Source organism: Arachis stenosperma, chromosome 9, assembly GCF_014773155.1.
Source record: "Arachis stenosperma cultivar V10309 chromosome 9, arast.V10309.gnm1.PFL2, whole genome shotgun sequence".
NCBI classification, from domain to species: Eukaryota; Viridiplantae; Streptophyta; class Magnoliopsida; order Fabales; family Fabaceae; genus Arachis; species Arachis stenosperma.
Window position 1 is genome coordinate 30,441,935 of NC_080385.1, and position 9,525 is coordinate 30,451,459.

At 31.1% G+C, this 9,525-nt stretch overlaps 1 pseudogene; it reads right to left on the reverse strand.

Moving 5' to 3' along the window:
- Nucleotides 1-4,099: 4,099 nt before the first annotated feature.
- Nucleotides 4,100-5,000, reverse strand: LOC130949329 (tubulin-folding cofactor C-like; annotated as a pseudogene).
- Between the last annotated feature and the right edge of the window lie 4,525 nt (nucleotides 5,001-9,525).

A 9,525-nucleotide genomic window follows, 5' to 3' on the forward strand; every position in this document is an offset into this window, starting at 1 on the left:
AGACGCAGTGATGTGATTTCACTAGCTCCAGGCGAGGGTATGATGAATTGATATAGAGTTGCTGAGGCAGGACAACTGGTAATAGTTTTGCTTATGATTCTGAGTCTGATTCGTGGAAGAATCAACGAATTGGGAAACATGTGTAATATGAACTAGATTTAGTATCCCCTTACGTCAGATGCCTATTTATGGATTAGTGAGAATCTAGGCTGGATACTTGGTGAAAAGGAGTTTAGGATGCTTAGTGAGTTTTTATTGCAGTGCATTGTATTTATTTGGCACTTTTACCGTACTGGGAACCCATGGGCCCGGGGTTCTCATTCCGTATATATCTCTTGTTTTTCAGATACAGGTTCAGGTGCTCAGAAGTGAGCTGCGGTTCGTCTGAGAGACGGCGAAGATATTTATTTTCTCTACTTTGTGTTTTACTTAGAATCTCTCCACCTTTGTTTTGAAAAGATTATATTATGTGTTGAACTCTTTTGGAACTTGCCTATAGAGGCTCTTATGTTTCCTTTGGGAGAGATTAGGATGTACTGTTGTCAACTACTTTCATACTGTACCCTAGCCAGCCTAAACTTCGCGGGTCGCGACTAGTGGCTATTTACTTATGTTATATATATCTATCCGTTATCTATCTCTTAATCTCCTTTATGCCTTGTCCGTTTATCGCTTTCGGCTTCACAGTTTAACTTTTCGTTGTCGAAACGTGAGTGATACGTCTTCGCGATTTTATTTCTACTCTTTTCAGGCTTCTCGATTAATACTCCTTTCGAGATTACCTATAGTTATATATTAAAAATCCACCTGAGAGTCGTACCACCGTAATATCATTGACTTATGACTCGAGCATAAGGATTTGAATATTAGGGTGTTACAATAGCCACCACCACCGTGGTTTTCTCTTCCTACTCTTTTTCTCCTTCTCGTCATCACCCAACCTCCCTCAATAGCTCACCCCAAATCATTTCAGTGTCACCAAGATCTTCGTCGTCCTCACTGTCCTTTGCGCCGCTACCGCCGCCACTAACAACTTTCCTTTTCCTGAACTGCTTCTGTTCACCAATTTTATCTCTTCCTCCCTCAACAGTAATATATTTCCAGTTTTCACACCTTTAGCCATAAGACAAATTGCCATAACTCTAAATATTTTCTATTACATCTCTTATCACCACTAATTAGAGAAAATAGAAAGAACGAATCAGAACTGAAAATAAGAAGACTCAAAAGCATGGGCAGAGCAGCCGAGCAGGACAACCAGCAGCGGCAAAAATAGATGGGGATACATATGTGGGCAGAGAAACCAGAGGCAGGGGCAAACTCAAAACCACGGACGCAGGAGGCAAACTAGTTCTCTCTTCTCTGATTTCTCTTGAAGGCTAGTGTTACTGTGTGAGTTTGAGCTAAGGAGGAGTTGAAAAACGGAGAAGGGAAGGGAAAAGGAGAAGAGAAAGTTAGCAGCAGCAAGAGACAAGAGTAGTTAGGGTTTAAAGTTTTAGCGAGGGATTTTTAGTCCCTTTAACAAATTGGTATTGACACCTGGCACTTCACCGGACACGTCAGATGGGGCACCGTTTATCAACCAAGAATAGAGGTCGATTTGTACAATTTTATTGATGAATGGGATCTGATTAAGGTTTTGGGATAATTAAGGTGCGCTTTGTCCTTTAATGAAAAGGATAGGGGCTGGATAGGGTCTTACCGGTGAAGCTATGAGTCAAATCGGTCAAACTACTGGTTCACTAGTTTATTCGTTCTATCTATAAATCACTGGTTAAACCGATAAAACCGATAAAACCGATTTCACATAAATAAAAAATATAAAATAGTCAAACATAAAATTAAAATTTGAAATACATATATTTACTAATATTTTAATATGTAAATATTTAAAATATTTAATATTTATTTTAATAATTGTATAAATTCTAATAAAATAAATATATGAAAGTATAATAAAACAAAAATATTAATAATAAAAATATAAAATACAGTATTATTATTAAAAGATAAAATTAATATTTGATATATTTTAAATTTGATTTAATTAAATTATATATAAATCATATATATATATATATATATATATATATATATATATATAACAAAAGAAATTCTTTCTTTAAATTGCACCAGATATTCAATATATGAAGTTATAAATACACTATAAAGCAAGAAAATAATTGATGTCAGAACATCAATACCACAGAGATTCAACCGAGTTTGATCGATTTTCTTTCTTAAACGGCCAGAATATCAAACCAACCAAATAAGAATTTGGTTTATTAATTTTTTAATTGAATCGATTAATTCAGTTTAATTTTTATAAGTATGATTAAAATATATATTTTATATTAAAATTAATAATAAAGTATTATATTTTTATATTTCAATTGATGTCATTAATGCGCAGTTGACCACGGTTGACCAATCCAATTTAGTTGCTATTTACACTAATTTTGACCGATTCAAACGAGTTTGATCATTTTTTTTAAACGGTTAGAATATTAAATCAAACCGGATAAAGATTTGGTTCATCAGTTTTTCGTTTAAACCGACCAATTCGACTTAATTTTTATAACTATCATTAAAATATATATTTTATATTAAAATTAATAATAAAATATTATATTTTTATATTTCAGTTACCATTTTGTATATTATACAGTGTTGTTTTTAGGGTTAAGTACTTTTTACGTCCTTAAGATCTTGGGTCAAAACCAAAATCGTGCTTGACCTTTTTTTCTTATTAATATCATTCTCAACATTACAAAACATTATAAAATTGTCATTTCTCTAACTTTTGGACCAAAATACCCTTCACCATTAATTTTACCCTTAAACCTCATTTTTTCTTTTTCTTTCAACAACTACAAACAAAGAGGAGGGAGAGCAAGAAATAAAGAAAAAAAATAGAGGGAGGGCTGGAGAACTAAGGGGAAAAGAAGAGAAAAAGAGGAAGAAAAAGGCATCGCCCGACTCAATCCCGTTCTGACTCTCCTTCGACGCCGACTCCTTCTCCATCGCGCTTTTTCTCTCGCAGCACCGGCCTGCGTTCTTCCTCCTCACAACATCGCGCCTCTGTTCTGCCTCCTGCAGTGTCGCACCTTCGTTCTGCCTCCTTGCCGCATCGCACCTCCTTTCTACCTCCTTACCGTCAACTCTGTTCTACCTCCTTGTTGTCGTGACATCGTCTGCTTCTCTGTTTTACTTTCTGGAGTTCACCTCGTTCTAGATCTATTCATGTAGCTAGCTCTTTCCCTCTTTAGTGACTAAATTTGTGTCATTAATTATAAAAAAATTTGGTTTATTTTTTAATTTTGACATGAAATTTTCAATTGTTACAGATGCTTCGATTATTGCTAAATTTTTGTTGCTACTTCATTTACTAATTTGCAATCTTATCATTTTTGTTGTTAATTTTATATTTGAAATCATAGTTAATGATTATTGAATTATTGTTTTATCTGAAATTTCTTTCGATTTATTTTGTGGTTATTGCTGTTAGTACACCTGTATTGGGAGTTAGTGGGTTTTTTAAGTATGAAAAAAGGGAGAGGACAGATTGAGAAGGAAAGGATTGAGATAGTTGGTGGGGTAAAATCATCCAATTTTTTTTTGTGAAAATGACGAGTTTATAATATTTTGTAACGTTGAGCATAATATTAATAAAAACAAAATCAGGAATAATTTTGATTTGATCCGAGACTTTAGAAAAATAAGGGTTAAGTATTTTTTTCGTCCCTAAGATTTGAGACCAAAATCAAAATCATCCCCGACAAAAATAACAAAACGTTACAAAATCGTCTTTTTCTACTTTAATTTTATTTTATTTACCAAATTACCCTTAATAATTAATATAAATAACAAAAATAATATTAAAAAATAAAAACAAAACCCTCCCCCTTCCCCCTCCACCCTCCCCCCAACTCCCATATCTCAGCAATCACAGACACTAGCATCGCCAAAATCACTTCAAGCTCTTAATATATCAAAATCGGAGAGAAAAAATATCCAAAATAAGATCAATTGCACATAGTCCCCACAAGACAAATAAAAAATCTTGAACACTTGGAGCATCCTACAACAATAAACCTACTCAAATTTCCTCCTTCTTCCCATTTTCCAAATTGAATATATCAACGATTCCAACCCTTAATTTTCCGGCAAAATCGACCAATTTAGAGACTGCACCGCCCTCGACCACTTGAAATAGTCCACATTTTCCTAATTTCCAGTTTTTGCATCAAGACCAGCACCACAAAACCCATCACGCAGCCCTCAACGTCCTCAATGAGGACTAAACCCATCACGGGCCCAACGTAAACCCTAGAATCCTTTAGCCTGTGAACGAAGAGCATCCTCACACAACCAATTATCCTAACCTCGCAGGAATTGAGATCGGACACCGTGAATTCGCCAACTTCCGATCCCCTAAAATCACCCACCAAAAGCTCGCTAGATTTGTTCCTGAACCTCGGGGAGTCGCGATTGAGAGGTAGGGGCTATTTGGATTCTTGTGAAGTAACAGTGTTGTTGTTGTTGTTGTTGGTAGTGTCTTTCTTGGTGGTAGCCATGTTCTTGAAGGAGAACTTCTTCTTAGGGAGAAGCTGGAAGATGAGGGTTTCTAGGGTGTATTTTAAATCGGTGATGATTTTTAGGGAGGATCGAACGTCGTAGGAGGGAAGGAAGTAGGAGTTTTCTGTAACAAGCTTCTCCAAATGGGAGATTGATGCTGAGATTTGCTCGAAATGGGGTTTGAGCTGCGATGGGTCAGAAGAGAAAAGGGAATGGGAGTGAGTGAGTTGGGATTCAATGGAGGATTTCAGGTTGGAGAATCGAGTGAGGAAGGATGATGTGGACTCGAAGGCAGGGGATGAAGATGATTCCGATTCGTTGTTATTGTCTGAACGGGATTGGTGGCGTTTGTTGAGCCGTTCCACCATTGACGAGTACTTTTTCTGTAGTGCTGCCTCTGCTTCTTCTTTGCTTTCTTCCATCGTTTACAGTTTACCCCTCTGCACTCCCCGTTACTGAAATCAAATGATATCACATCAATTAAATTTTTATGTAAGGATAAAATTGTCCACAAAATATTGTTCTTGGACAAAAGGACGATTTTTTAACGTTTTGTAATGTTGAGGATGATTTTAATAAGAAAAAAAAGTTGGGGATGATTTTGATTTTGACCCAAAATTTTAAGGACGAAAAGAGTACTTAACCCCGAAAAAAGTATTTAACTCTTATTTTTATTTTAAAATAATTTATTTTAGTATAAATGCTATATAATAATTACTAAATTCAATTATTTTTAATAGAAAATTTTATTATTTTGTGATATAAAGTTACAAAATTGCATGCACTAGTAATTATATATCAGATCGTTTCAGTTTAACTAACTATTATTTATGAGCAATGCTAGGGGGCCAGCAGTTTTTGTGATTGTTAGCCATCAACTAGCCATCAATCATGATTTGATGGTGTGAGATTGGTATGAGATTTCATCCAATGGCTCACATTTCTCTGCTGGTTACATGCTGGCCCAAATTCAATGAAACTGCTGGCCCCCTAGACTTTTCCATTATTTATTATAAAATCATTCATTTACGGTGACACAGCGATGTGTATCGTGTTTAACTTTTCATAAACACCAAGCAGTAATATATAAGTATAATAGCATATCCATTAACCTTTCGCAAATTGCATGTCTTAATAATTTATAAGTATATATAAGTATAATTAGACAATGTCATTTAAGTGTCTCTTTTTAGTTTTGTTTTTATTAAGTTAATTGTTTATTTTTAATTTTAAATAATTTATTAATTAGTTTATATTTATTATATTAGTTCAAAAATAAGTTATTAGTAAAAATAATAATGATTATGAAAAAGGAAAATGTGTTCTAATTAAGAAAAATGTATTTTTGTCTTTTTATTCAAATTTATAGATATTCAACTAACGTGAGGCGGGTGGTTACTTGTGATTAACTAGCTATTAGACTTACATGCATACATGAGACTAAACATAAAATAATAATGTAATTTTTTAAGTAGTGAACATGTATCCTTGAATGCATTTAATTTGAGTCACAAATTGCTCCCTTTTAAATAATACATTTATGCATGTATATACATAATATATAATAAAAAATAAAAAAATTAAATTTTACTCATTTTTTTTTGAGAAATGTTCAAATAACATTCTCTTTTCTTTTATTTGTAAAATATACACTCTCCTCTCCTATAACTTTTAAAAAACTTTTTTTTAATCTATTTTAAATTTTTTGTATTAATTAACGTTAATTTTATCAATTTAAAAAAAATAAATTATTTTTTATAAAAATACCTTCGTAAAAATTTTACTTTTTGTGATTAAATTTAGTTTATCAAAATACCCTTTAATAAATTATTTTTCTAACGATTAAATTGTATTTTTTCATAATATTTTTTTTAAATTTAATGATTAAATTATTCTTTTCTAAGACATCTTACAATAATTTTTTAATTATTAAGGAACTTGTTTTATAAAGATGTGAATGAATGAGATGTTATTTTATAAATTTGAATTTATCCATCTCGACTTGTTTTTAAATTTTGATAAAGTTAATAATTTTCAATAGTTTTATGAAAAAAATTATTTATTAATATTAATTGTTATACATATTAACATATTTTTTTTAATTTAATGTTAAAATAATATACATTGATATCAAAAAATTAATAGTAAAGTACAAAAATAATTATTAACAAAAACTTTGGTAAAATCACAATTTAATAATTAAAAAATTATTGAAAGGTATTTTAGAAAAAAAAATGTATTACTAAAAATTTTTTAAAAGAATATTTTGATAAAAATATAATTTAATCAGTAAAAAAATAATTTATTAAAGGATATTTTGGTAAATAAATTTAATCACAAAAAAATAAAATTTTTACTAAAAGGTATTTTGTAAAAAATAATTTTTTTAAAAAATAGATAAAATTAATCTTAGTTAACATAAAAAATTTAAAATGGATTAAAATTTTTTTTAAAATTATAAAGAAGAGAAATATACATTTTATAAATAAAAGAGAAGAAATTATTATTTTAGCATCTCTTAGAGAAGTGAATAGAATTTTCTGAAAAATAAAACATAGTTACTATCTTATACAAGCAGGCAATTGATGACTCAAATAGTCCAATCTTTTAAGGATTTGAGTTCGGGTTAAAACTATTTAATTAAACTTTATACATATACTAAAAAGAATATGCATTAGAATAAAAAAAAATCAATTAAATTAGAATTCTTTGAGATGTAGTGTAATGAATTTCCACCTATATATATATAACGTAACTCTCCATGACTCCATCTCCCAAAATTGATACACAAAAACTATTGAGATTATTAAGAATAATTATCAAGTGTTCGATCGATAGATCATCATGACTAACAAGTTAATAACCAAGACAAATCTTTTTTCAATTTTCCTTCTTGTTTCAGGTTGATATATCTCTATTATTCCTAAACCTATCAATATTATTCTACATCAAGATTATTAAATGTGTTCTTTAACTCTTTGCATGCAGCTATCTCGATAACACTTCATCAAGTGGCTGAAGGCGTAACGATTTGTAGAGATCAATGGGAGGTTGCTACTAACTGCGACGATTTTAACATTTGTCGCAATAAATGTTTGAAACTTCATCCGGGGCCCATGACATGGCCACGTTGCTTAGATTTCTTAGAAACTTTCTATTGTATCTGTGAATTCTCTTGCTGATTATTTAGTACATTTTAACATGGGTTTTGCCTACAATAATTTTACATGTTGCTATTACAAAATGATAATGGAGAGAAAAAGAGATTTAAATAGTTCTCATTTCATTTCTGGTTGTATTGCTGATATTGTATCGAATGAATGGACAAATGTCTATTGAAAGTCAATATTAATATTAGCCAATATTTTAAATTTTTTTGTATTAATATTAGCCAATATTTTAGATTTTTTTATAGTATTAGAATTTAAAAATTAAGTTTAAAATTTAGAATTTAAATTTTAGTATTTAGAGTTGATTAAGTATTGATCAACAATAATAAATTTTGTTTATTATGCAACACTACTCTTATTTAATATAACTCGCATTTCTTTTCATATCTAAAGCTTGTCCAATGCAACAGATATCTTCAAGAAGGTGAAAATCAAAGTGTTGAAGAGAAAGAATAAGATAGTAGAAGAAATGCAAACTAACTAATGAACGTTCTATTTCTCAATCTTCTCTCATTTTTTCTTATTCTTCTTCTTTTGTTAACCCTGCCTTTTTCATATGCCCAAAGGCTATAGAGACTTGTTACAACTCAAGAATTAGAATGCCCACTAAAATTACTTTTAGCTATAGGGTTACTTTGTAATAATTTCCTACTGCAGAATATAGAGTTTTAATTTTTTTTTTTGTTACTTGAACCAATACAATATGCATCTATATATGGTAGATTTTATACTTGTGAATCAATACAATTTGTAGTTATATTTATTATAAGTTATATATATATATATATATATATATATATATATATATATATATTCAAAAATCAATTTAATTTGCATTCACATTTACCATAATTTGTACTTACTAATCAATATAATTTAAACATATTTTATTTTCATGCGCCTTGTTATAATTCCACCTTGATGTGTAGTGAGAAATCGAAAATCATACTAAGTGCTAGGAAGGAAGAGTGATGGAGAAGAGGATTTTGCGAGAAATTGATGAAAAGTAATTAGTAATGGAGAACGGAATTTAGATTGAAAAGTTGAGAAGAAAAGGATAAAGTGAAGAGCATTGTGCGTGGTTATTGGAGAAGAGAATATGATTAACCAACTAGGAGGTTTAGAGCTAACTAGTTAAAAAATAGGTCTGTTATAAAAAAGAAAAAACAAACTGTCTACCATCCTAATTTTTAGAATTTCAAAACAAAAAATACAACGGATAAGTTTGAGTTAGCTTATGTTATAGTTGGCTACTTAGACTTTTATCGTTAGCTAAATATAATTAAAAATTATTGCGAGGAGCTAAAAGAACAATGAAAATTGGAGAAAGGGATCCAAAAGTCCGGAAATTAATTTTGTTATGGAGAGAATGATAGTCATAACTTTGAATGTGGATACATGGTGAGTTTTTTATCAATATAGACCTGGGTTATTCAGAGATCTGCAAAATGCAGGTAACGTTTTGCAGTGGCAATAAAAAATAAAAATCTGTGGACCTGCAAAACATAGGCTGCGATTGGACTGGGCAACGAAACCATGGTGCGAAACGTGGCCTGCATGCTGAGAGGGGCAGTGTTGACCAGCATAGGGCTAAGCAAAACGCAGGTTGCGTTTGTCAGCCCTGCAAAGCCAAACGTTGGTTGCGTTTTGCAGCGTTCCTAGCTGCATACGCGCCACGTGTTGAAAAAGGCTGTTGCGGGGGTCTTTAAAATGCAAAACGCAGAGGGGAGAGTTACTGAAGAGTAAGTGTTATGTGAGAGAGTTACTGAAGAGTGAA